The 27,484-nt window shown below is 41.6% G+C and overlaps 1 protein-coding gene across 4 annotated transcripts in view; it reads right to left on the bottom strand.

Annotated features, from left to right (window-relative positions):
• Window positions 1-27,185, bottom strand: part of PLS3 (plastin 3) — a 91,722-nt gene extending 64,537 nt beyond the window's left edge. For 2 of the 4 annotated variants that reach the window (XM_049644220.1, XM_049644224.1), the window contains exon 1: window positions 26,447-26,734. The gene's annotated coding sequence lies outside the window, so the exon portion shown is untranslated. Of the gene's footprint in view, window positions 1-25,794; window positions 25,982-26,446; window positions 26,735-27,118 lie in introns of those variants that run through there. The other 2 variants (XM_049644221.1, XM_049644223.1) reach the window with 2 other exon arrangements.
• Between the last annotated feature and the right edge of the window lie 299 nt (window positions 27,186-27,484).

Genomic DNA, 27,484 nt, shown 5'->3' with positions numbered 1-27,484 from the left:
CGAATAACATTTTTAACGCAAATCACTATATCCCCCCCAAAATGAGTGAAGAGTGTATTGTTTACATTTTTGCAAACTGCTTTATCATTTAACTAAATACAAAAACAGCTGGATTTCCATGTATGCTTCTGCCTTCAATGTTGTTTTAGGTTCAAGTGTAATGAAGAAAATACAGCCTCATATAAGATACATTGTTGAAAGAAGTGTTTTAAGAGCCCTTTCAGATAATTATGGATATTCTTCCTTGTAACGCTACAGCAAAACTTGAGAAGTGGGAGTTTTGTAAATGTTCCTTGCAGTGTGGAATCTGATACCAAACCTATGAATTTTTCATACTCTGTTACATTAAAATCCATTGGTCTACCTTGCACATTAAATGGACCTTTTACCCATGCTTGATTTTGTAACATCATGCACCGGTCATTTGGAACAATATTGTGTGACTGATGCACCTCTTCCAAATGTTGTCTCACTTCATTTTACGATACCCAATCAACCACTTTCATTAAAAATACCACCACTATGACTTCACTCACATGAGGACTTGAAGAGACAAAACAGACGAACATACGGGAAGGGAAACAAAAATCATATAAAAACAGGGAGGGGGACAAAACAGAAGAGACTCATAAATATGGAGAACAGACTGAGGGTTCCTGGAGGAGTTGTGAGAGGGGGGATGGGCTAAATGGGTCAGGGGCATTAAGGAATCTACTGAAATCATCGCTTCACTATATACGAACTAATTTGGATGTAAATTTTAAAAAATACAAAAGAAAGTTAAATTAAAAAAATAAATAAATAAATAAATAAAATAAAAATACCACCAAGCTCAGAAAAATCTAAGTATTGACACTTGATTCAAGTTTTCAAAAATTTGAATTTTTGCTTGAAAGCTCTAATTTTACCATTGGCAACAGATACGCTCAGTTGTTTTCCTTGCAGTAACAGGCACACCTGGTTCATTTTTGAAAGTTTTTAAGTAATTGCTGTACCCAACGTGGGGCTCAAAATCACGATCCCGAGATCAAGAGTGACAGTCTCTTCCGATTGAGCCAGCCGGGCGCCCTTCACTTGGTTCCTTTTTGATAAAGTATCTGCCAGATACTCAGGTCTGAATAACCAGTTAATGTGCCATTCAATCTTTCAAGTAAAAAGTTTGCTATTTTTAAAAAAAAAATGCGGCTAATTTAGCTCGCAACTCTAACAACCGCACAGGTACTTTTCCTCAAGGCAGCCGGTGTACGTCCACTCCCCGGTGAGAAAGCTTTATGCGTGCTTCCCGTCTCATCACACAGAATAGTGAAAGATGTATGCCCAGGGGTGCCTGGGTGGCTCAGTTGGTTAAGCGACTGACTCTCGATCTCAGCTCAGGCCTTGATCTCAGGGTCGTGAGTTCAAGCCCCATGTCGGGCTCCATGCTGGGCATGCAGCTTACTTAAAAAAAAAGAAAAAAAAAAAAGATGTATGCCCAAGAGTTCAGATTTAATAAAATTAATTTTTCTTGCTTCCTTGAGGACATTCATAAATGAAACGCTAAAGCGTCGGTAGTTTTACCGTCCTTGCAAATGTTAACACGGATGAAGAAGCAGGTAACATCTTAGTGTCGGTATGCAAGTAATTTTGATCCCCAAGGGCCTGTATGCCAACACTTTTTTTGAGAACTGGTGCTTTATTTAGCAACATGTATCACGGAGTCATCAAATTTTAGAGAGACAAAACACGTACGGTGTGTAGGGCTTGACAAGCAATTTCAAAACTGAAAATATAATGGCCAAAAGTGCTCTTCTAGGGTTTAATGGGAGTTCTGTGGCTGTTGAATTATGAAAAGAAAAATTAATGCATTAGTATCAATTCTGAGGGGACCATGACATAGCACATTTTGCAGAATCAGGTTAATGCCCGTAAGACGTGAATTTATCATGACGGTATAGTTTAGAAACTTCCAATAAATTTTTTTAAAAGATGAAGAATGGCGATGTATTTCTTACAAAGTTGTTTCAAAATACCCGGCTCCTAGGTGGCAAATCATTTTCCTTCTGATAAACAGGAAGCGTTGCTCTGACATCAACTAAAACAGAAAGGGTTTGAAAGCTAAAGTCTGTGTGAAATGCAGAAATTATTACTATTTTAAAATATTAAAAACTAGGGGTGCCTGGCTGGCTAGGTCGGTGGACCATGTGACTCTTGACCTTGGGGTCATGAGTTCAAGCCCCACATTAGGCCTGGAGGTTACTTAACAAAAGAAAAAGAAAAAGAAACATTAAAAATCAGGTGCGCTGTAGTATTCATGGGTAACATATGGGGTATTTTAGAGCAAGCCCCAACAACAAATATAAAGGAAGGGGAGAGAAAAGATGAAATAAGAACGGTAAATATTGATCATTGTTGAAGCGGGGGGGGGGGTTCATGATGTTATTTTTACTTTGTGTGTTTGAAAATTTCCATGAAAATAAGTTTTAAAAAATTCCGTGTGCTTATAAGAAAGTATTCAGTATACTGGCAAGCAAAAACAAAATTCCTGGCTCGTATTCACTCACTTAGACAAACAGTGTAAAAGGCAGTGTATTAGATGGCATCAGGAAATATAAAAGTTATGAAACATGCCTTCCACACCCCTCAGTCAGAGCGTCTGTGCCCATATATGTAAAGGACTCCCTAAAATGGGTATCATGCCTCTGCCGTGGCCACCATAAGTGGCACCCACACTACTGCAAAGCACAATGGGAGCCGATGGAATTCCAAATCATCAATGCAATTTTCAGAAAAGGGAGAGGAAAACCGGCATGAAAAGAAAATGCGAAGAGGAAACGTAAAAACTAGGAAACGAAAGTCTCTTTGGTGTTCCTCTATAAAAGGAAACGAACAAGGGATGTGAGCAAATATGGGCATGACCTCGTCAGTTTTCCACCCCAAGCCATCATCTTATTTCACTGCAGGACAGGAACCATCATGTCATCTCCTTTGAGTCAGCTCTTGCAAAAATAACTGAGCAATACATTCATTTTCCATGGGGAACATGAAGTATGCTAGAATTCTTCAGAGGACCGAAGGCAACATTTACAAATGCCATATGTTAGCATTAATTTCTAGGGCTAGTGAGTCTTTTCAGCACCTCCCTGCACACAAACGAAGCCCATCCTAAAGAATAAATCCCCATGTTAAACTAGTACCCTTCCTCGGTCACCCAAGGGGTCTAATGAGAACACTCGTTAATGAAAAATGAAAGTGACAGCCCAAAAGTCAACTATTTACTTATCAGTTTCCAGTTTATTGCCATATATTCCAAACAAATTGTCAATTTTTCCCTATTCAAACTTCAGATAAAATGTAGAACACTGTTCTCGAAACTCATGCCCTGGAAGTCTTTAAAAGTTGAGAGCATTAAATAATTTAAGATTGCTCTACTGCCTTAATATTTAATATTTATTAAGCTCCATGAAGGCAATGATTTGTCTGCTTTGTTTGCCAATGTATCTCCAGCATCTAGAACACTGCCTGGCACACAGTAGGGACTCAGTCAGTATCTGTTAAATGAATATATGCTAATGACATTGTATCAAAGGAATGAAAGTCACCTGCTATCGTGGTTTATTACATAACAAAGAGCAAACATAGCTCTTTTAATGCAAACCAAACAAATACAAACGTAAAAGGCATCTACTCTTGTCACATTGGGTAACTCTACAAAACAAGATGATTCCTGAGAGCTAATGTGGCAAAACAAATGATAGGTTACGTCTTTCCAGTGGCCCCGAATCCATGATGGTATCTGAATGAAATATGTAGGAAAGGATTTTTAAAATTCTCCACTTTGAGAAAATGAAGGCACTTCAGAGAAAAGAAGGAGAGTGGAAAGTATAAAGAACTCTGAATTCTATCGAGTTTTCCCTCAAACTTACCACACAAAGAAAGAGAAATCTCACTTAGCTGTCAAGACACCACTGCTTTAGTTTTCTAAACTTTAAAACGAGCACTTTTGGACCTCACAAGGAATACTGAAACCTTCAAAAGAAAGAGCGGCTTTTGCATTTGCTGCCTGCCTGCCTGCCCTAGTCCAAGATTAACCTTGTCGGTTCTTAGGAAGACATAGAAAACCCCTTTAAATGACTAATTCAGATGAAGTGGTAACATGAAACCATAGTTTATAAGACGCTGGTTTCTACTTGTTACCAGATGTCGCCATCACCTCAAAGTGTTAAATGCATTCATGAAGAGGTTCAGATATATTTGCATATGAAATAGTTTCTGACTTCCCCTATTATTGTGGAGACATGTTCCCAGAGAAAAACTGTTGCCTCGTTGTCTAATAAAACGTCTCTAAGATTGCCAATATTCACTTTAAGAATCACCAAGTACTCCATAGGAGCCTAATTCTTCCCTGTAATTCTTGCAAGCACATATATACGTTTTCAGAACACAACACAAATTAATTCCATTTCACTGGGAGTTTGTCATGAACAGCTGGCTTAAAGGTCTAGCTGAAAAATCTAATTTTTTGTGCATGTATACATTTGGAATTCTTTAGACAAACAGTCCCCAGCTTTAGACAGCTTAGGGTTCCTGTACTAGGTATAATTCCACAATTGCACTAGGTTTTCAGCTCCTATCCATTCTCTTATATTATGTTAATTTCTTTGGTTATGTTGCCATTAATTTTTATTAGCTTCATGAAAAGATTTTTTTGATCTCCAGAGAGAGTTTAATTCAACAACAATGGCTGCTATTTTCCACGCATAATGGTCATTTGTTAAATTTAGCCCAACACAGAATCCTGAGTACAATGTAGGGTTATCCCTCCGATTGGCCACAAAAATACTGGGGCGTCATAAAGTGTTACAGGGCCTTACTCTTCAAGCATATGGGAGATGCCCCATAAATGTTATTAATTATATTTTTGCTGAGATGCCCCGGTTTTATTTCCTTGAGAATGAAGTTGGATCCATAAACATTATACTTAGCTGGCTCACATTTTTAGAGAATGAATTGTAACTGACCAGTGTTGCTCGCTCAATATTTTATTTGGCAATCTGTTAACCTGGTACAGCTAAAAAGTCTCATTATAATTCTGCCACAAATCAAATGGCTTGTGTGGCCTTCACTTGGTAAAAATCATATTGTTAGCAAAAAGTCATCCACGCAAGGATAACTTCTTTCCTCTCTGTTTATCCCCCTGCCTGGTACTATGCTACCTTGAAAACTGGCTAAAGCCATCAGCAGTGTTCTTTTGATGGGGTAGACTGTCATAGGCTTACTGATTCTGAGAACTCACTGCCTTAAAGAATGAACTATTAAGTCCCTCATTAGACCAAATAAATACCAAAAAGTGCAGATAACCTATGTGTGAAAAAAGAAATTAGAATATCTGTTTACGATGAGTACCATTTCACTGCATTCTTCCTTAAATCACACTTTTTTTTTTTTTTTCCAATTATGGGGAAGGTTATGGTGCAGCTGCGACCATCACCTAAGGCAAAGTTAGGTGTTGTTGCGGGAAGAAACTACGGTTGATATTAGCGGTAGTAATCCTCACTGTAATGATCGCACTGAAACTATCAGCCATTGGCTCCAACCCAGGGAAGTTTTCATTATTGAGAAGTAATTCTGCTAACCGTATTTAAGGTAGTAGAATTGGACTGTGTTTTTCAAATTCCTGCTTTCTAAGCCTAACCACTTAATACCACATTCACAATGTTATAGGCCACCAGTGATATATTTTGTTAAAGCAATAAAAGCCAATCTAGAATATAAACAGGACAGGAAAGGTATCCAGAGGTTTGGGTTTTTTTTTTGTTGGGGGGGGGGTGCCTCCACCCTAAATCATTTAGCAGAAAGAAGCATGGAAAAGTTTTATCTTGAGAAAGCAAGACAGAAATGAAAGCATGACCTCATTCACTTTCCCTCACCCAAAAGCAACAAGGTGACATTTTCTCTTCCATTCTTCTTAAGCCCTAATCAATTTAACAGTCCCCCCCCCCTTTTTTTTTAACACCTACGGGTAAGTTTCCAAGTGTCCTACTTAAACTAAGAGGTTTATCAGATTCTTTTTGTAATGTTTAAGTTTTTCTTTTGCAGAATCAAAGATCAAAGCATGAGAATAATAAGCACATCCCAAACTGCAATACCCTAAATCCCGATGCTTTAGTGGCATATCCTCTTTTGCGCTGAGGAAATGTATTTGTTTAAAACAACGGGAGAGGTAAACCATAACTTCCTTAAGGCAGAACAATAGGTTTAGGAATCTTGTACATAAAAATCTGATGCGGGGGGAGGGGGTCTTAAAAATTCTGGAAGTAAGCCTTCAAGAAAGTTTTAAATTTAAAAATAGATCAATAATTTCGAACCTACAAGTTATATATGTAAATCAAGAATGTGGCAATCCTTGGGGGAAAAAAAAGGTAATTTTCGCAATTAAAAAAGACACCCAAGTTATATCTGAAGCGAAATGACCAATTAATAGTCATTCAGTGTTTTAAAAATCATAGCAGTTGGGGGGGCCTGGCTGGCTCAGTCGGTGGAGCATGTGGCTCTTGACCTCCCGGCCATGAGTTCGAGTCCCACTCTGGGTGTAGAGATTGTGTAAATAAATAAATAAATAAATAAATCTTTAACAGAACAAATAAGAAATGAAAACCATAAAAATTGGGATCCCTGTAGAAAATGAGACCCAGCATGAGACCACAGAGGAAAATAAATTGTCTTCCTTATTGGAATTACCCTTTTTTAACCTCTTTAACATCACATACGCCATCACAAAATTCTACGGCATTAGAATTTCTAGCAACACCCTAGCACGGTTTTGTGGAGTCACAGACCGGCTTGTTCTAAAAATTTGTGTGGAAAGAAACAGGTCTTAGCATAGGGAAAATACCTTGAAAAGTAAAGTGGGTGGGATCATTCTGCCTGGTGTTAAGTCCTGCCTCGTGGCTGCAGGAACCAAGACAGAAGATGCAGAACAATGGAACAGTCAACAGAACCCAGAACCAGACTTACGCGAATATGCTCAACCGATCTGTGACAAGGGTGAGGAAGTACTTCAGTGAACGAGTGGTGCTGGGGCAAGTGGACAACCACAAAAAAACAGAACTCTACCCTGAGCCTCACACCTTTATACAAAAATTAACTCAAGGGGCACCTGGGTGGCTCGGTTGATTAAGCGTCCGACTCTTGATTTCAGCTCAGGTCACAATCCCAGGGTGGTGGGATCTAGCCCTGCATTGGGCATCCATACTGAGCATGGAGCCTGCTTAAGATTCTCTCTCCCTCCCTCCCTCTCTCTCTCTCTCTGCCCCCCCACTGGTCCCCCCCCCACCCCACGGCTGGAGCACAAGCACACAGGCACTCTCGCTCTCCCTCAAATAAAAAAAAAAAATAACTCAAAATGGGACACATGCTTAAATGTGAAACATAACATCACAGAACCTTAGAACACAAATTTGAAAAACTCTTCAGGAACCATGTTTGGTGAGGAGGTGTTAGATGGGACATCAAAAAGACAATCCCTAAAAAGAAATAGCGATGAATTTGGCCTCGTCAAAATAAATACCTTTGTTCCGTGAAAGACCTTGGTTCAGAGGATGGAAAGAGAAGTGATGGATTAAGAGAAAATAGTTGTATACCACATATTAGACAAAGGGCTATTATCCAGAATATATAAAGACTTTTGAAAACTCAACATTTAAAATATACAGTTAGAAAAATAAGCTAAAGACACGAACCGATATTATGCCAAAGGGGATATACAGATAGGAAATAAACACGTAAAAAGATGTTCAACATCGTTAACCACCGGGAAGTGCAAAATGAAAACACAATGAGATATCCCTACACACCTATCAGAAGAGCTAAAATAAAAAAAAACAGTGACGATACCAAATGCTGGCAAGGATGCGTAAAAACTGCTGGTGGGAGAATACATGGCACAGTCATTCTGGAAAAACAGCTTGGCAGTTTCTTACAAAACTAAACATGCAACTCTCCTACAACCCAGAAACTGCATTCTTTGGGCATTAATCCTAGAGAAACAAAAACTTACATCCACACAAAAACCTATACACCAATGTTTACAGTGGCTTCATTTGTAATAGCTCCAAACGGAAATGGCCCAAACATCTACACCATGGAACACGACTCAGCAAGGAAAAGGAAGCGAGTGTTGATATACACAGCTTGGATGAGTCTCTGGAGAATTTATGCGGACTGAAAAAAAAAAAAAACCCAAGATGTTATATACTCTGTGATTTCATTTATATCATATTTTTGAAATGACAGAATCATAGAAAGGCAGAACAGATTAATGGTTCTCAGGGGTAGAGACGGCAGAGGGGGAAGGAGGTATGTGTTGTTATAGAAGGGTAACAAAAGGGAGTCTAGCAGTGATGGGACTGTTCTGCATCTTGGCCTGAATCAGTATCAACACCTTGGCTTTGATAACTGCACTATGGTCATGGCAAAGTAAAATTTAAAAAATCTAATTAAGACTTAAACACAGACTATAGTACAACTAAACTGATAAGGAAAAGAGAAGAAAATCTACTCTCAATAATTCCATATTCTGTTTTTCTAATTAAAAAAAAATTTATTTGTTTTGAAAGAGAGAGAGCGGGGGAGGGGCAGAAATAAGAGGGAGAGCGAGAATCCCAAGCAGGCTCCGTGCTGTCAGCATGTAACCCGACTTGGGCATCGATCTCAAGACCCTGAGGTCATGACCTGAGCTGCAATCAAGAGTCCAATGGGGAGCCTGGATGGCTCAGTTGGTTAAGCGTCCAACTTCAGCTCAGGCCACGATCTCACGGCCTCTGTGCCGACAGCTCAGAGCCTGCATGCAGCCTGCTTCGGATTCTGTGTGTCCCTCTCTCTCTTTCTCTTGCCCCTCCCCTGCTCACGCTCTGTCTCTCTCTATCAAAAATAAAGAAACACTCGGGGCGCCTGGGTGGCTCAGTCAGTTAAGCGTCCGACTTCGGCTCAGGTCACGATCTCGCGGTCCGTGAGTTCGAGCCCCGCGTCGGGCTCTGTGCTGACCGCTGGGAGCCTGGAGCCTGTTTCCGATTCTGTGTCTCCCTCTCTCTGACCCTCCCCCGTTCATGCCCTGTCTCCCTCTGTCTCAAAAATAAATAAATGTTAAAAAAAAAAATAAAGAAACACTAAAAAAAATTGTTAAAAAGAGTCTGATGCTAAATGACTGAGCCACCCAGGCGCCCCCCATATTCTGTTTTCAGCATTATTCCCACTAATCTTTCCAAAACATTATTGATATAACCATTAACATAGTAGTCTTAGCATAGATGGTCAATCCATGACTCCATTAGAGTATCTGATCTGGGTAAAAGATACTTTTTTTTCCCTCTTCGATACCAAAATAAAAAGCGGAAATAAAGGAGAATTTCAGGGCTAAAACGCATCCATGCATGATAAGTTAGGTATCTGTTATTGGAATTTTTTACTTAAGTGCCACTTCTCCCCAGATATTCATGTGGCTCACTCGTTGGTCTCCTTCGTGTCTTTTTTGAAAGTTCGTTTATTTTATAGCGCTGTAAGTGCAGAGCCTAACGTGGGGCCCTCTTCCCCGTCCCTGTAACCTTAATCTTGCTGTAATTTTCTTCACAACACATTACCATCGAATACACTACACCATTGCTTACTTTTTATCTCTCCCGAGTAGGATGTAAACCTCATAAGGGTGGTAATTTTTGTCTGTTTCAGTGTAGTACCTGATCTGTAGAAGGCACTCGGTGAATCTTTGAGTAAATAAATGAAATGGATTTGTGTGTGTGTGTGTGTGTGTGTGTGTGTGTGTGAGGAGTAAAACAAAGAGGAAATACTGGCTCCCCAAGATTGATAAAATCCAGTTTCAGAGAAATCAAGAGTGATAAATCCTATAACGTATATCCAATATGTATCGGCATTAGAGTTTTCAAAGTCTTCTGGATGCATCACAGTGTAAGAAACTCTTTAAGACTGGTAATTAAACCTGCAGCTTTGGTAGCGTAAGAGTCACCCGGACTGAATATATGGCCTAGAAAAATAATTTACCACTCGAAAGCTATTGCTAATGAATTCCCATTAGCGACGGCAGAGCTGGTCCAGTTAAACCGAGCTGCTGAAGTTACAGGTGAAGCGCGTCTCGGAGAGTTCATGTCAACACTAATGACTTGACACCTGCCATTTTGTTAACATCTGAAAGAAAACACCATTTAAAATAAGCTAATTCAGAGAGGAATTGGTTTTCCTAGTAAACAAAGTTGGCTTCTGGCTGTGGTGTTTACATTTAAAGCGAGAAGAGCAACTAGACCTCGGTCACCTCATCTGTAAAACTCCGTGGCCGGATTAGACGCTGAGCTCTTCAAATGATGGCGCATTGCTTTATTTATCTTTTTTTTTTTTTTAACGTTTATTTATTTTTGAGACAGAGAGAGACAGAGCATGAACGGGGGAGGGGCAGGGAGAGAGGGAGACACAGAATCGGAAGCAGGCTCCAGGCTCCGGGCCATCAGCCCAGAGCCCGACGCGGGGCTTGAACCCACGGACCGCGAGATCGTGACCTGAGCTGAAGTCGGACGCTTAACCGACTGAGCCACCCAGGCGCCCCTGCTTTATTTATCTTGGTGATACCACTGCCTGGCACACTGTTGACGATTCATAAAGGCCTGTTAAATGAATTAAGTAATTATACAGGAAGTTCCAAATGGCTCGCCTGGAAATGATATCTTTTCTTGACTGAACTACAACCCTTCTCTTCAGGGCTGCCTAGTCTTACTCAGTGCCCATAAGAGTAAGGAGCCTGGGTCCAAGAACTTCTCTGTGGGTTGACTCGAGGACATAATGGCAGAGGCGGTTTCTAGGTATCATTAGCTATTTTGACCTGATGCCATGCAGGTGAATCTGGGGTGGTCAAGGGTGCTAGAAAGAAAATCTCTGATCTGAAACTGAAGGTGATTCTTTTCATTCTCCTTTGATAATCTCTCATTCTCACAGTTAAGTCAAAAGGTAAAGAATCCCTCAACTGTAACATCACACTTCCTAAATGTAAAACACCAAGCTCTTCTGAACATGTCAAGCGTTAAATGTACTCGATATTGGGGTGCCTGGGTGGCTCGGTAGGTTAAGTGTTCCAACCCTTGGTTTCTGCTCAGCTCATGATCTCACGGTTCGTGAGTTTGAGTCCTGTGATGGGCTCTTCACTGACCATGCAAAGCCTGCTTGGGATTCTCTCCTCTCTTCTGCCTCTTTCTCTCTCTCTCTCAAAATAAATAAATATATAAATAAATACATACATAATTAAATAAATAAAATGTACTCCATATTATTTCTGGATGGATACACAAGAAACTAGTTCTAATGGTCACCTCCTGGAAAAGGAAATCGGAGACTGGGGTCAGGGGCAGGAGACTCATTTTCTTTTCTTTACGTCCCTTTACAGCTTTTGAATTTGATTCTGTGAATACGTTTCATGTTTGAGAAGTAAATTAAAAAACAAATACATTAGGGGCACCTAGGCGGTTTAGTCGGTTAAGCATCGTACTCTTAATTTCGGCTCAGGTCATGATCTCACGGTTTGTGAGATCGAGCTCCAAGTTGGGCACTGACAGCGGGGAGCCTGCTTGCGATTCTCTCTTCCCTCTCTGCCCTTCCTCTGCTCGTGCTGTGCGCTCTCTCTCTCTCTCAAAATAAATAAACTTCCAAAATAAATAAAAAGTAAAAATATTAGATGTGCTCAATAATGCTCTAGGTCAACTGAAACCATTATGTTTCAAAGCATTTAACATTTAGTTGTGCACTACTTAATATTTAAAACTTAATAGTAGGTGTTCAATAAATGTGAATAAGAAATTTTATACAGATATATTACTATAGTAACTTTTAGCAAAGGTGATTACACAATTTTTGTAGGCTTTCAATTATTCAAGTACAAATATTACTAAGGAGGGGGACCTGGGTGGCTCAGTCAATTAAGTGTCCCACTCTTGGTTTTGGCTCAGGTCATGATCTCATGGTTTGTGGAGTTGAGCCCCGGGCTGGTCTCCATGGTTGACAACATGGAGCCTGCTTGGGATTCTCTTTCTCTCCCTCTCTCTCTGCACTCCCCCCCCCCACTCATGCACGCACTCTCTGTCTCTCTTTCTCAAAATAAACTTAAAACATATTACTAAGGAAAAAAGAATTAGGAACAAGTTGATAATAAGCTACTAAACATTAGGAAACTAAAAATGAGCTACATTTAGACACAGAAATCAGTATTGCTCAGAGTCAATCAAAGCAAAGATTTACAATAACAGAATTGGAATAAATGAAATGTCACCTTGTCAATACCACCTCAACCTCATTAGCTGACCTGTGGTTAGACATTTAATATTAAAAAAAAATTTTGTGGGGCGCCTGGGTGGCTCAGTTGGTTAAGCGTTCGACTTCGGCTCAGGTCACGATCTCGCGGTCCGTGAGTTCGAGCCCTGCATCGGACTCTGGGCTGATGGCTCAGAGCCTGGGGCCTGCTTCCGATTCTGTGTCTCCCTCTCTCTCTGACCCTCCCCTGTTCATGCTCTGTCTCTCTCTGTCTCAAAAATAAATAAACGTTAAAAAAAAATTAAAAAAATATTTTGTAATGTTTATTTAATTTTGAGTGAGAGAGAGACAGAACAGGAGCAGGTGAGGGGCTGAGAGGGAGGGAGACAGAATCTGAAGCAGGCTCCAGGCTCTGAGCTGTCAGCACAGAGTCCGACGTGGGGCTCGAACCCACAGACCGCGAGATCACGACCTGAGCCGAAGTCGGACGCTTAACCGACTGAGCCACCCAGGTGCCCTGACATTTAATATTAACATTGCCCATTATTCCTAATAGCCAAAAAGCGGGAACAATCCACATGTCTCTCAACAGATAAATGGACAAATAAAATGTGGTACAATGGAATATTATTCAGCTATAAAAAGGAATGAAGTACATGCTATCATGTATCTTGAACCTTGAAAATACTATCCTAAGTGAAAGAAGCCAGTCACAGAAGACCACATGGCTATATGTTCCATTTATATGAAAGTCCAGAATGAGGAAACTTATAAAGACAGTTACTTAAGGTTGGAGAGGTGGGAGGTTGAGGAGGTAGGCGGTTGGGGAGAATGAGAGCTTAAGTGTATGAGGTTTCTGGGATGCCTGGGTGGCTTAGTCGGTTGAGCTTGATTTTGGCTCAGGTCATGATCCTAGGGTTGTAGGATCGAGCCCCATGCTCAGCATGGAGCCTGTTTAAGATCCTCTCTCCCTCTGTCCCTCTCCCCCGCTCTCCCTCTTTCTCTCTAAAATAAAAAAAAAGAAGAAGAAGAAGAAATAACTGATTTTAAAAAAAGAAAAAGAAAAATGGGGCACCTGGGTGGCTCAGTTGGTCACAAGTCCGATTCTCGATTTTGGCTCAGGTCGCGATCTCATGGTTTGTCGGTTCGAGCCCCAAATAGGGCTGACAGCGCAGAACCTGCTTGGGATTCTCTCTCTCTCAAAATAAATAAATAAACATTAAAAAACAAAAAAAAAAAAACAAAAATAAAATCTTTAGGGGCACCTGGGTGGCTCTGTTGGTTAAAGGTCTGACTCTTGATTTTGGCCCCAAGTCATGATCTCATGGTTCGTGAGATTGAGACCCAGAGTCAAGGCTCTGCGTTGAGCATGGAGCCTGCTTAAGATTCTCTCTCTGTTCTCTCTCTCTCTCTCTTAAAAAAAAAAAGAGTATGAGGTTTCTTTCTGAGGTAATGAAAATGTTTGAAAATTGACTGTGGTTATGATTATATGTATCTCAGTACATTAAAATCCATTGAAACTGTATACTTTACTCAATAAAACTGCTTCAAAAAGTATATATATATACATATATATATAGGGGCACCTGGATGGCTCAGTCGGTTAAGCGTCTGACTTTGGCTCAGGTCATGATCTCACAGTTTGTGAGTTCGAGCCCCACATCAGGCTCTGTGCTGACAGCTTAGAGCCTGGAGCCTGCTTCAAATTCTAGGTCTCCCTCTCTCTCTGCTCCTCTCCCGCTCATGCTCTGTCTCTCTCTGTCTCAAAAATAAATAAAAACATTTAATAAAAAAGTGTATATACATATATATATGTGTATATACATATATATATGTATTTCCTCTTTGGTTCTAAAATTAATCAGTTATCACAATGCAGGTGCCATCCATAACATTCACTCCTGACCATTTGTTTAAAACAACTGAAAGAGAAAGAAAACCAAGGAACCCATTTGCTTAGTCTTCTTATAGATTTACATCATTATGTAGTTTATTAAGTGTGCTTCATAAGTTACTAATTTGCTGATTAGGTTTTCATAATTTTATCGTTATCAGCAAAGGCCACTCACAGCCGTTTATTTTTTTCACTCTTTCAAATGTATATATGGAGACCTGCCTTGTACCAGGTACGGTGAAAGAACCAGGAGAATGGGGCTTGCCCCTCGGGGTTTCTTTTCCTTTCTCCCTAGAAGTACGGTTCTTTTCATGGTGCGTCCACAGTACAGAGAGCATTCGATGCTCTCCCACCAAAATGAAACAACGATGAGACTTTGAATCCTGGCTTCTCCTGCTCAATTTAAAGCCTGTGGCAATCAAGAAGTTTAAGGCAGGAAATGAAGGAGTAGTTACCTGCTACCTTCCTGGAGTCAGAGAAGACTGACCAGAACGCTATGCCCCAGAAAGTATGAGAACTGCACGTATGAATAATGGCTTATCGATGTTTCTTAGGGCTTCTGCACACATGGCTGTTTCCACAGCTGCAGGATCATCTACTGCAGAACTACATGCACACATCTACAATTTAGTGAAGCTGGAAAGAATTTTATTTTTGCAAAAACGAAATGGGGTGTGGCTCATTTTCTTGCCAAAGGGCTATTTTATTCCAAGACACTGCTGTCTGCTGACCTTCATTTATAGGCTGAGCAATGTTCTATTTAAGTCAAATTAACTCATAGTGGGCACTTTTTTTAGGATGCAGTAATTATTGCAAAGAAATAACAATGTTTAAATTTGATTTGTTCTTAGTTTAGATTTGATTACATTGGGTTATAAACGCATGTCTTTGTTCACACAAGGTTTAAATTTAGGAATATTTTACGTTGAGAATAAGGGCCATATTTAAGTTCATTTTCCCTTTTTTTTTTAATGTTTATTTATTTATTTTGAGGCAGAGCGAGTGCGAGGGAGGGGCAGGGAAAGAGGGGGAGAGAGGGAATCCCAAGCAGGCTCTGAACGGTCAGCGCAGAGCCAGCCGCGGGGCTCGATGCCGTGAACGGTGAGATCCTGACCTGAGCCGAAACCGAGAGTCGGACACTCCACTGACTGAGCCACCCCGGTGCCCCCATTTTCTACATGTCAGAATATTTTTAGGCTTCATGAAATGCAGTATTTTGTGTTTTTCTCGTCTACGAGACTGCAGGTGTATCTTATCCACCTTGGTGGCCGTGGCACCTAACAGTCTTCATTAAACATTTCAGTTTTATGATGAAACCACCCCACAGACTAATTGAGGAATTGTCTGTGTCCCCTTTTTTTTCCTAAAGATTTATTTATCTGAGAGACAGAGAGAGAGAGAGTGGGGGAGGGGCAGAGAGAGAGAGAGAGAGAGAGAGAGAGAGAGAGGGAGACGCAGGGCTCCAGCCATGAACTATGAGATCACGACCTGAACCAAGAGTCAGATGCTTAACCAACTGAGCCACCCAGGCGCCCCATCCTTCCCTTCCTCTTAACACAAATCTCTGGTTAGGGAAGTTTCCCATCTTTGGCTTGCACCTATAAATATACTCTAGTTTGGCTTTTTTTTTTTTTTTTTTTTTTTTTTTTTTTTTTTTTTTTTTTTTTTGGTCAGCAGGCCAACAAATCCCGGAACACTTTGATTCAGGGTCAGACACCCAACGTATGGGCCAGCCTATATTTTTAAACATGTAAACCTGTCAATATTACTTTTTGCTTATCTACGGTCATGACCATTTGGCTGTATTGGTTTTTTAATTATCCTAAGACGAAATAACACACTTTTCATTCTACGTAGCCACTTGTAAAAATGATTCAACTGTAGCTTTAAACCGGAGACCCACAAACTGCTCAAAATATTTGTTGAATGTGTCAGTGTCCTTCATCATTTCCTGGTTTTTGCTTTTGAAAACTTCCATTACAGGAAATAACGGGCATCATAAATCTAAGATTAATACCTTTTGGATTCAACCATTTCTAAAGGCCACACGTCTGTCGTCTTGGAAAGAAGTTGATTTCGTTTATAACCCTCTGCCTTCCCCAGCACTTGAATTTTTTTACTAGTTTATTTTCTCTTTTCTCGTATTTTTACCAAGGTAAACTTTTTAACATTCACGTGTCTATTTATCCTACGGTAGTAACACTGAAGATTTTGAAGCTTTTTTTCCCCTCTTCCCCCAGTCAAGCATCAACATTACCTATTATTACCTTTTCTCCTGATCTAATTATATTTGTTAGTAGTAATAAGTTCATAATGGTCTCTCTAATGTATGAATAGAGTCATGTTTCCAATGGTCCTTTGAGGGCAAGCTCTTTAAACCGTTGGATGGCATAACTTCACAAAAGGATACACTAAATGGTAAACAGTTTTCCTAGTTTAAGTCAAGAAGCTTCTTCAACCTACATCATTGTTAAAAATCTTCCCTATGTACAATAAAAAGCAATGGAAAGCGATATTTTCACAATGCCATTAAGTAAAGCAGAAAAAATAAACTCCCTGATTTATCCTGAACGGTGATACGTAAGGAAAAACAGTTTGAATTTGAGGAAAAGTGACCAGGTAGATATCTAGACACCTGACAAGATCATCTAAGGCAACATTCATTGGCCTGTAAAAGGGAAATATTTATGGAGCACCTACTATCTGCTAGTTTCTTTATAAATGTTCTCATTCGATTTTATGGACAACACTGAAAACAAGTCGTATTAGCCCCATTTTGTAAATGGTGAATCTAGAACTTCCCCAGTGTCACAGAGATATAAGTTAGCAGAGCCCTTGGAACTCACATTTCAAGCTAAAACACATCCTGACTATAAAACACAGTTGGAGATGATCCCTCTGGAAAGAAAACACAAGGAGGTGGTAGGACTGAGGTGTCAGGTCAGACCCATCTTCCACGTTACTTCTGGGTCATCGTGCTATGTCCAGGCCGGCATGGCACTTAGTGAGACTGCTGAACTGGGAGACGGAGAGAAACACCAGGAGAGAGGCTGTGTAACAGCACGGGATACATTTAGAGAGGGACATGCAGTGTATGTACTATGAGCCATTCAAATATACGAAATATTTGGGGTTTTTTCCATTTTTTAATGTTTATTTGTTTTTGAGAGAAAGAGAACACGTGGGGTAGGGGCAGAGAGAGAAACAGAGGATCCCAAGCGCAGAGAACCCAATGCGGGGCTCAAACTCAGGAGCCATGAGATCATGACCTGAGCTGAAGTCAGATACTTAACCGACTGAGCCACCCAGGCGCCCCCCCCCCCGCCCCCCGACCGCCTTCAAAACTTTTTTTTTTAGTATTTATTTATTTTTTAATTTTATTTTACTTACAAAATTTTTTTCATGTTTTATTTATTTTTGAGAGAGAGACAGAGAGAGACAAACAGTGAGTGGGGGAGGGGCAGAGAGAGAGGGAGACACAGAATCCGAAGCAGGCTCCAGGCTCCGAGCTGTCAGCACAGAGCCGGACGCGGGGCTCGAACTCACGGACCGTGAGATCATGACCTGAGCTGAAGTCGGACGCTTAACCAACTGAGCCACCCAGGCGCCCCAATGTTTGTTTATTTTTGAGAGAGCAAATATACAAAATATTTGTTAAATCTAGTGTTTGTAATCTGGGGAGTCACTGCACACTGAAACTAGGCACAAATTAAGTGGCAGCATCAGAATTCCTACCACAGTTGGAGCTCTGCTTATGAATGAAATATAAAACTTTGAATTTGTTGAGTGACATCATGGTAATTTAAGGGACCAACAGCCTGAGACAAAAAAAAAAAAAAAAAAAAAAGCCTATCGACAAACACAGTCATGTTACCAACTCCAAGATTAAAAGTTCCTTTAGGATATGGAAGGTACACGGTCACAAATAAGCTCTGTATACTTGAACCGAATTTTAGAACAACCTGAAATCTAAAGGCAACTTAAAAATAAACCTGTCTCCCCTCCCCCATTAACAGTTCCGTTTTAAAAAATAGAACTTCCTATGATTGTATATACCCCACACGATTCTCCTTCATCCTGCTTTGCACCTGCGAAGTAGATCAGAGGAAACCAAAATATTTCCGAGACATATACTTTACCTAAACCAGCTTCAGTTTAGAGTCAAATACCATATACTATATAAAGAACAGCCTTTTTTGTTTTTGTTTTTGGAATACACTGTTTGCAATCAAAGCTCTTTTCTGCTTAAGCCAATGTTTAAATTTCAGAGATTGTCAAAGGACTTCATCTTTAAAAACAAAAATCTTTGCAATTTCTCTTCTAAACACTTATCTCAAAGAAACAATCTGAGTTGCAAAAATGGTTTTGGCCCAAGGATGTTCACTGAAGCCCTATCTATAAGAAATGGAAGCAACATAAACTTGCAGCAACCTGGAATTAGTGAAAAGAAATGAGGAGATGCTCATTATGTGGAAGATCACAGTGATTTAAAAATTTTTCAAAAATATTTGATTACGTGAAAACATGTTCATAACGTAGTGAGTGGAAAGAATGGAATACAAACTGTATACACAGTATGATCCCAATTTTTAAAATATCTAACTTTCTCGGTGAGGGATGGGCTAGCTGGCTGATGGGTACTGAGGGCACTTGTGATGAGCACCGGGTGTTGCATGTACGTGATGAATCACCGAATCCTACTCCTGAAACCAACGTTGCACTGTATGTTAACTAACTAGAATTTAAATAAAAAATTTAAAAAGAAAAAAAAATACCTAACTTTCTTTCTACACTGGAAAAAGATAAAAAATATGAACAGGTGGTTTGATTATGAGTAAGTTTCATTTTCTTTTTTATAAATCCTTTTATAGTTTCTTCTAACATTTTTACAGTGACTGTATTTTTTAACCCAAAGTGATTAAAAAAATTTTAAGTCTGCACTACTTAAGATACTTTTTCAGTAAATTAAATCATACATGTGGATTATTATAGCATTTCCTATCATTCGCAGTTCTAGAAAACACTTTGCAGTCTATAATAGTAATTCTCTCTCACCTGAAATACAAGCCCCCAAATGCCCAAAAGAATAAAAAGAAATGACAAAAATGGGAATACACAAACTAGTTATGAAATACAGAAAAAAAATGCTGAAAAATTACACTAGTCTGTGAAAGATAGTGTCAATTACAGAATGTTAATCTGCATGCAATACTATGTAATCAGCATATAATGAAGAATGTAATAATAAATATTCAAAGCTATTACACTGATTTTACAAATTTATTTCATAGAAGATAAAAACTTTATATATGCTACATGTAAATTATATCTATAATGTATATATAATGTATATATATAATACGTGTGTGTGTGTGTGTGTGTGTGTGTGTATATACACATATATATATATATATACACATATATACACAGCTTAAAAGAATCAGAGTTGGATTTTCAATAAATGGGTTACAAGATTACAAAAAATAATTTGCTATTGAATCTTAAAAAAACTTTTTAATGTTTATTTATTTTTGAGAGAGAGACAGAGTGTGAGCAGGGGAGGGGTACATAGAGAGGGAGACACAGAATCCGAAACAGATTCCAGGCTCTGAGCTGTCAGCACAGAGGCCCCCGTGGGGCTCGAACCCACAAACAATGAGATCACGACCTGAGCTGAAGACCTGAGCTGAAGTCCGACGCTTAACCGACTGAGCCACCCAGGCACCCCACTATTCAGTCTTTTAAAGCAGAGATAGAAATAAGAGATGAGATTTTATAAAAGAAATTGACTTCTATTAGCAAAAAGAGCCCACTCTTCAGAAGTAGTCACATGGTACCAGGTTATTTCAAAAGTCCTTTAACTCCTGGCCTTTTGCTTATTTCATTTTAATTAAGTACTATCACTTTACAACTGCTTATTTCATTTTAATTAAGTACTATCACTTTACAAATGATATTTTGACAAATGCTATCGAATACCGTATGATTCCACTCATGTGTGCAATGTAAGAAACAAAACAAATGAACAAAGAAAAAAAAAGAAAAAAGTCTCTTAAATGTAGAGACTGGTGGTTGCTAGAGGGGTGGTAGATGGGGGATGGGTGAAATAGGCAAAAGGGATTAAGAGTTCATTTCTGGTGCTGAGCACTGAGAAATGTACAGAACTGTTGAATCGCTATTATCGTACAGCCGAAACTAATATAAACACCGTATTTTGCTTATACTGGCATTTAATAGATAAAAACATAATTTTCACCAACAAAATAAAAATGCATGATAATGCAAGGAATGACAATGGTTAATGCACCAGCATATAAATGGCAAGGTGACAATAAACACTGAAAATTAATTCCGTGTTAACCGTTTTAAGGGTGGGAGGTAAAAAGGGCACCTCAGAAGCCAGCTATCCAACTTGCTTTTCAAACACAGATCTACCTAACTTCTCATCTTTTCAGTGTTAATGATGGCACTGCACTTAAATATACAGATTATCTCCTCCATTAGGAGCTTTTCCAAACCTGCACTCCTTTAAAGGGTACTTGCTTAAGGAGAAGCACTTGGCTTTCTCCGTGGGCAGTTTTACACAAGACCTCCCATTGTGGGCAGTCACAAAACTAAGAATGAAGTAGGATAAGCCAAAGGATTCTGTAATGATTACCAACAAACACTAAAATACTGCTCAGTAGTTACTTGAGAAGGAGGGGGGGAAAAACCCCATCACATTAATGGCTTTACCAGGCTGCCTGGCATAATATTTGAGAGGAAAAAAAAAACATATAAGAAAGTATTACATATAGGTTTTTATTCTCTTGTCATTAACCATTTCTCTTATTTTTCATTTTATTATGTCTGCCTTTATTTCTCCTTTGCTTGTAAAACTGGAGGGCTGGAGAATATTTACAGACAAGTTAAAATGGGGCGAGACTTCAGTGATGAGATTTCTACCATTTCCATAAAACCTTGTTGACGTTTTAGCGTTTCAGTGATATACTGTTACAGTACTTTGATTTTATATAGCACCTGTCTGCTGAAGAACCAAGGCTCACTTATCCATATCTCACTTATCCTTTCAGCATGCCTGGGAAATACATAGATTGGAAACAGATGGCTTAATAAAGTAAGATCCAAACATGAACATCGAGAACTTGTGTGATTTACCTACAATGGCCTGTGTGTCCCAACCGTAGAGAGCGAAAAGCCGCTGCCTTCCATGCTCAGTGCCTTTTCCAATAAACGACACTACCTCCTTACCATCAAACACATTTCCAGACCTTTAAGAAAAACGAAGCTTTCCTGAAGCTACCAGTCTGCCAACAAGGTATTTAGCTTGGTTCCATACAGGTGCATTAAAAATTTTTAAATCAACTAATGTAACTGAAATAAGACTATAACTATTTGAAAAAAAAAAATCGAAGCAAAACAAAAACCTGGAGTCATGCCCTCAGCCGTATAAATGAGAAAATGCAAAATGTATTCAATGTTAGTTAGCAACATAAGCTTAAGTGACTTTCTCAAGGTCAAAGTAGGAGTCAATAGCAGAGCCATGTCTAGAATCGAGTTCTTCTGAAGCTAAGTCCAACATACTTTTCCTCTAGTATTTTAATTTTCACTTAAAGGCATTGTTTTTTCCTCCCTAAAACATTTCATACTGACAGTTGCCTTTTGAGTGCTAAGATGAAGGTAAATTACATATTATTAAGCATATTGAATTTTTATGACCTTCTAAGACTGACATTTCAGGAGTAGACAGTTTATATTTTTAAGCCATAACTATAACCAAAGCTGTATCATAACTAAAAACAGCTAGGGCTGACCATTCGTATCTAAAATAGCTTCCAACAGTGTAATGTATCCGAAAAGCTTTTGAAACCTCCAACACAGTGAAGGTACATTATAGGGTATATCATTCTCTAGAATAATCACACAGACTCAAAACATGATCTGGCTGTTTTCTTCTAAACTGTGTTTTATTAGTTTCACAGATCAAATTTTTCCCGCTCTGGATTACTTTTAACCAAAAGAAAACTTACTATATGAGCAAACATGAAATGATTCTAAAACCAGATACCCAAGTTGTCATGTACTGATAGATGTTCATTTTCAATTTTATACCAGCATCTTTTGGAATCTGTCCTAAACAGCAAAAAAGAGTTTAGCAGTCATGTTTCACCTAGATTGGGCTACATGAAATACAGTAAGAAATTCATGACTTTATCATATGTGGTAAGAATATCATGTCAGTAAATTTCTTGGAAAGGCAAGTGGAAGTAATGCCTAAAACAGAATATGGAATCATGGAAAGTGGTCTTTCTTCCTATTTCCCGGTCAGTTTCACCAAAAAGAAATCACTTTCGTTCTCCAGCACCATGGCCAAGCTATCCCTTCTTTTCAGTAACACTCATGTGGTTTGCCAAGGAGCAAAATTTCATTTGGTTCAGATAGTGCTCTGGATACTGACGTTCTGCCAGTATAAACAGTTGGGTCTAATGTGCATGTAACCATTTGTAGAAGAGATGTAATCTCAACCAAAATATTACTTACCAATTATAATTAATCCTTCCACCCAAAATGCCGTAAGCCAAGACATTTTTAGCAATGGTATCTAAATGATGGTATCAGACTAGAGACCCTGGACTTCAGTGTGGAGTGTCTGTACTAAGTCAAGGCAGAGCATAATTTGGCTCCCTACCCCAAATAAAGAAAGAGGTTGATAACTTGCTAGATCAAACAGAGATTCAGAATTAGACTCACAACCCCCTGATGGTAAAACCTGAGTTCACTAAACGATACCCCCCAAATGAAGTCAGTAACAAGGTCAGTGGTTTTAAATGAGTGCACATCTGAAGACAAATGAAATGCCGTGTAGGCTGAGAGCCTAGAGATGATCCCGTTTTGACATGAGTTAATAATATTTTTTATGAGTTTTTTTACTTTCATTTATTTATTTTGAGAGACTGTGTGCGCACCGCCCCCAACCCAGCTGTCAGCAGGTGGATCCCACCGCGAGATCATGACCTGAGCTGAAATCAAGGGTCGAACACTTAACTGACTGAGCCCCCCAGGAGCCTTGGGTTTAATAATATTTTGAAAAGGGCTCATTTCCCTTCCACTTCAACCTCATCGGATAGTTGTACTCTCTTTTTGAGGTTAAATATTTATTAGGAGTTCAATCTAAAATGTTATTATCACCTCACCTCCACTAGGGGGTTCTATCAACCAGCATAGCTAACTTCAATAACCCAGGTGTAGCTTAAATCCACTTTGAGCTAATCTGTGCCACAAGGCTAGCCTTGGGGTCAGAACTACATGCTTTAGAGGAGTTCTTGTTTTTAGGCTCAGGAACCCAAGCACAGCACAAAAAAAAAGAGTGCTCAAGTCGTTCCGAGGTTGCTGCAGTGGACGAAGGGTTATTTTGGCTAATGCATACAAAGCCAAAATGTCTTAACTGTTCCCAGTTTCATTTATAGCTGCCCTAGTTTCAAGGCTGAATATGTATCAACTGGATCCATTTTTGTAAATAAGGAAAGCTTTTAAACTCCTGACCTCAGAGATTCCTCTGCCCACTGCCCACTTTTATTATTTTTTTTTCCTCTGCCCATTTCAGTACTCTGGGGTATATTCTCTATCAGCCCTGCCACGTTTTTCCAACAGCAACCTTATCTTGGGCCACCTGGGCAGGTAATGGTCCTCTCATTACTGCATCAAGAATCTGACGGCTAAAGATACTGAGTGGCTCAGCTGGTTGAGCCTCCCACTCTTTTTTTTTTTTTTTAATGTTTTATTTTTGAGAGAGCACAAGCGGGGGAGGGGCAGAAAAAGGGGGACAGAGGATCCGAAGGGGGCTCTTGGCTGACAGCAGCGAGCTGACGAGGAGGTGCCTCCCACTCACGAACCCGGAGATCATGACCTGAGCCAAAGTCTGAAGCTCAACCAACTGAGCCACCCGGGCGCCCCAAGCCTCCCACTCTTGATTTTGGCTCGGGTCATGATCTCCTGGTGGTGACATTGAGCCTCAGCCTTGGGCTCTGGTCTGACCGTGCAGAGCCTGCTTGGGATTTTCTCCCTCTCTCTCTGCCCCTCCCTGCTTGTAGGAGCCTGCGCCCTGTCTCTCAAAATAAATAAATAATTATTTAAAAAAGAGACACTTTTTTAAAAAACAGATTCTGACAGGAAAAGTCGCAACCAGCTCAACTTATCAAATTTAGAATCCACAGTTTTTGTGCCTGACTTCTGATCCAATTAATTCCAAACCACAAATAACTGGTGGTTAATTTTAGTCAAGAAATGATCCATCACCTTCAAGTAGATGCCTAATAAAGAGAACAGTTCAATTAGAATATAGGCCAGAACCAGGAATATGGGTAAATCCTATTTTTTTTTTAACACCATCTTACAGAATACAGCTTCAAAAGTATCATTTAGGCATGAGGTGGGTGTAAATTAGAAGGATGATTTTCCTAGAAAATAATCAGTAAGATATGCTTTGAATTCAGGAAAGCCTTAAGTAGATTGAAAGGCCCCTGGGGAGGTATACGTCCCAGCACAAACACAGTTCAAGCCCTTATTTCAAAAACAGCTCCTGTCTTTATTTTGGGTAAAATCTGAGCACCAAATTCCCTTTCTGTTCCCCTCGTCCAAATCCAAGCAGAATTCCCTGGAGTACGGGCTAGCTCACACTCCCCCTCTGCTTTTTTGTCGCGGTTGTTTTTGGAAAATGGGCTTCAGCCATTACATTCCAGTTTTAAAGGAAAAAGAAGTCATGTGACCATTACCCTAGGGGCATCAGAGATTTGCGGCACGTGATGCCAATCAGCAAGTGTGGGACATCGGTCGCTTCGGTGGAATTCACTGTAAATTGCATCTCCAGGATCACGTTGAGGCTCCCAAACACAGTGTGACATCGGTAAAGTCGAGTTTAAGTGCTTACCTCTCAGGAGTCTGTCATTTCGCTTTACGTTTTCTACCTACAGTGCGGCCAGCCAGGCTCTGTGCCCCCACTCCACCCCCTCCCTCGAAACAGGCCAGGCACCCCCAGCATCCTGTCGGGGTGATCCTATACGGTGAGGCTCTCCAACGCAGTTAGTTCTAAGCCCAACCTGCACCACTAGGGATGGTGTGCAGAACTGGTGAGGAGCAAGAGGCAGCGCGTCGGGCAAGTGTCAGAAAGCATTAACCTTATTCCACCTCCCAGCCTGGGATCGTCTCCGGTGCTGGAGCCGGGCCGTCGGAGCCGCCAGCACGCTAGAGCGGTAGCAGCGGCGGCGGCAACTTTGGGACTGGCAAGAAGCCAGGGAGGGGGTGGTCAGCGTCCCCCGGCCTCTCATTAGAGCGCTTAAGTACCGCGGGTGGAAAAAAGTAAACAGCGGCAAGTGCAGGTGGTGGGGGGGGGGGGAGGCGGGGAGGGCACATCACCCCCTCCCACTGCCCCTGCCGCTCAGCCTCTCAGGGAGCCCCGGGAGGTCCCGGGCTGCCGCTGCCCCGACCGCGCGCTCGGGGCTACAGAGCCCGAGGAGCCGAGCAGGGAGCAGCCCGAGGGCGCGGAGTCGGGGGAGACGAGAGCCGAAAGGTTCTGCCCTACTGGCCCGGAGATGTTGTGCTACTGAAAGGAAAAAAGTGCTTACTCATAGGGAGATGCGGTGCGATCGCGGCGCTCTCGCGAATGGCCAGGGAAACGAGCGGGAGGCCGGCAGTCGGAGCCCCGCTCCTTCCCTGGGCCAAGGCAGCCGCTCAGCGCCCCGGAACTGGCGTGAGCCCGCGAGGTCAGCCGAGGCGGGCGAGCCGGGGCTGGAGGCGTCGCAGGCGGCCGGCTCCGGGATTTCCTGAGTCCGGGGCGGGAGGGGGCGGGGGGCGGGGGATGGCAGTAGCCGGGGAAGGACGACGGAGGGAAGTTAGGCGCTCGGTTTCCACTTCGGGGCGGCCGCCACGGAAGGGGAGAAGGGCAAGGGTTGGCGTCCAGGACTGCAGCCGCAGGTAGGCAACAAGTTAAGAGCAACTAGCGAGAAAGCACCATCCCTGCGGTTAAGAGCAGAAAACGTGTTTGCGGCGGGTGGTCGTGGGGCCCGCTGTCACTCCCACCCATCGCGGTGGCCAACGATCGCTTTGGCGCCCGAGGGCTGGGACTGGAATTTTTGCAGCCCCCTCTCCGCCCCGCGTCCCCGCGCGCGGGGCACGTTCCGGCAGAGGTGCCCGGAGATGCTCTCCCCGGGACCCACGCCTGCCCACGCCCCGGGTACTCGCTCCCGTCGTGCCCTCCCGTGCCCACAAAGCACTTACATAAAGTCGCAGAGTCCCGGATCTGGCCCGACAGCCTCCGACCGACGCGCCCGGACAACTTCTGCCTCTCGGAATCTTTGCGGCAGTGGTTCTAAAGCCAGCGCTCCCTCCGCCCCTCGGCCGCCGCCATTGGCTCGGGTGGTGCTAGCCCTCGGCCTGGGAACCTGGAAGGGGATTGGGCCACGAGCCTGTCACATCAACTGGGTGGGGAACTGGGAGAAGAGTCGCCAGGGTGGACACCCCGGTGGGATGGGGACTCTAACTCTGCGGCGGGGAGCGCGAGAAACCTCGCGCCGGTTTCTCCCCCTCCCCGGCTAAAAAGAGATTAGAAGTCCACAGTGCCTGGCTCAGCGTAATGTGCAAAAAGGAAAAAAAAAAAAGTGGAAACAATGTAAAGATGTGAATGTTGGGAATGGGAGTTTGAAAGTCACTAAGCCCCTACTTAAGTCTGAGGGTACAGTTTTTTTCCCTGAATGGCGAAGAGAGCCTGGGCGCGGAAAGGGACATTTCTAGTAGTTTCGACTGTTCGGATCAGCCCAGGTGCGAAACAACGCAGAGGGGAAACCTCAGCAATCTTCCCTTTAACCTTCCGAGGTCCAAGGGGCAGAATATGGACGGGACCGGCTCTCGGGTCTTTGGTTTCGTGCCAAGTACATCGTTGACCCCAGTCACCTTGTGTGGCCGCTTTGTCCAAGCGGCAAGGGGTGAGAAGTCGAGGTGGGAAGGCATGGTGCAAGTAACCTCGTTCCGCTCGGTTGGCTGGAAATGGATGTCAACTCTCATCCGTCTCTTTCCACCAGAGAAAACTTGGGAGACGCGCTTCCCGGATTACCTTCTCTGTTACCCAGAGCACCCTTTCTTCTTCTTTGCCCAGCAGATTGCCTCCAGGTTACCACAGCTGGCTTCTTGCAAGAACAGACGCGGAGGTTTCCCCTCCGGATCTGCATTCCAATCCTTTGGCTCGCTGCAGGTCCAAAATCAGCTCCGAGGGCCAGAGTTGGAGGGATTCTCCAGGGTCAGGTCAAGGGATTGGCTTGT

This window comes from Panthera uncia, chromosome X (genome assembly GCF_023721935.1).
Source record: "Panthera uncia isolate 11264 chromosome X, Puncia_PCG_1.0, whole genome shotgun sequence".
NCBI classification, from domain to species: Eukaryota; Metazoa; Chordata; class Mammalia; order Carnivora; family Felidae; genus Panthera; species Panthera uncia.
The sequence above is the reverse complement of the archived record's forward strand: the minus strand, read 5'-3'. Positions and strand labels throughout refer to the sequence as shown.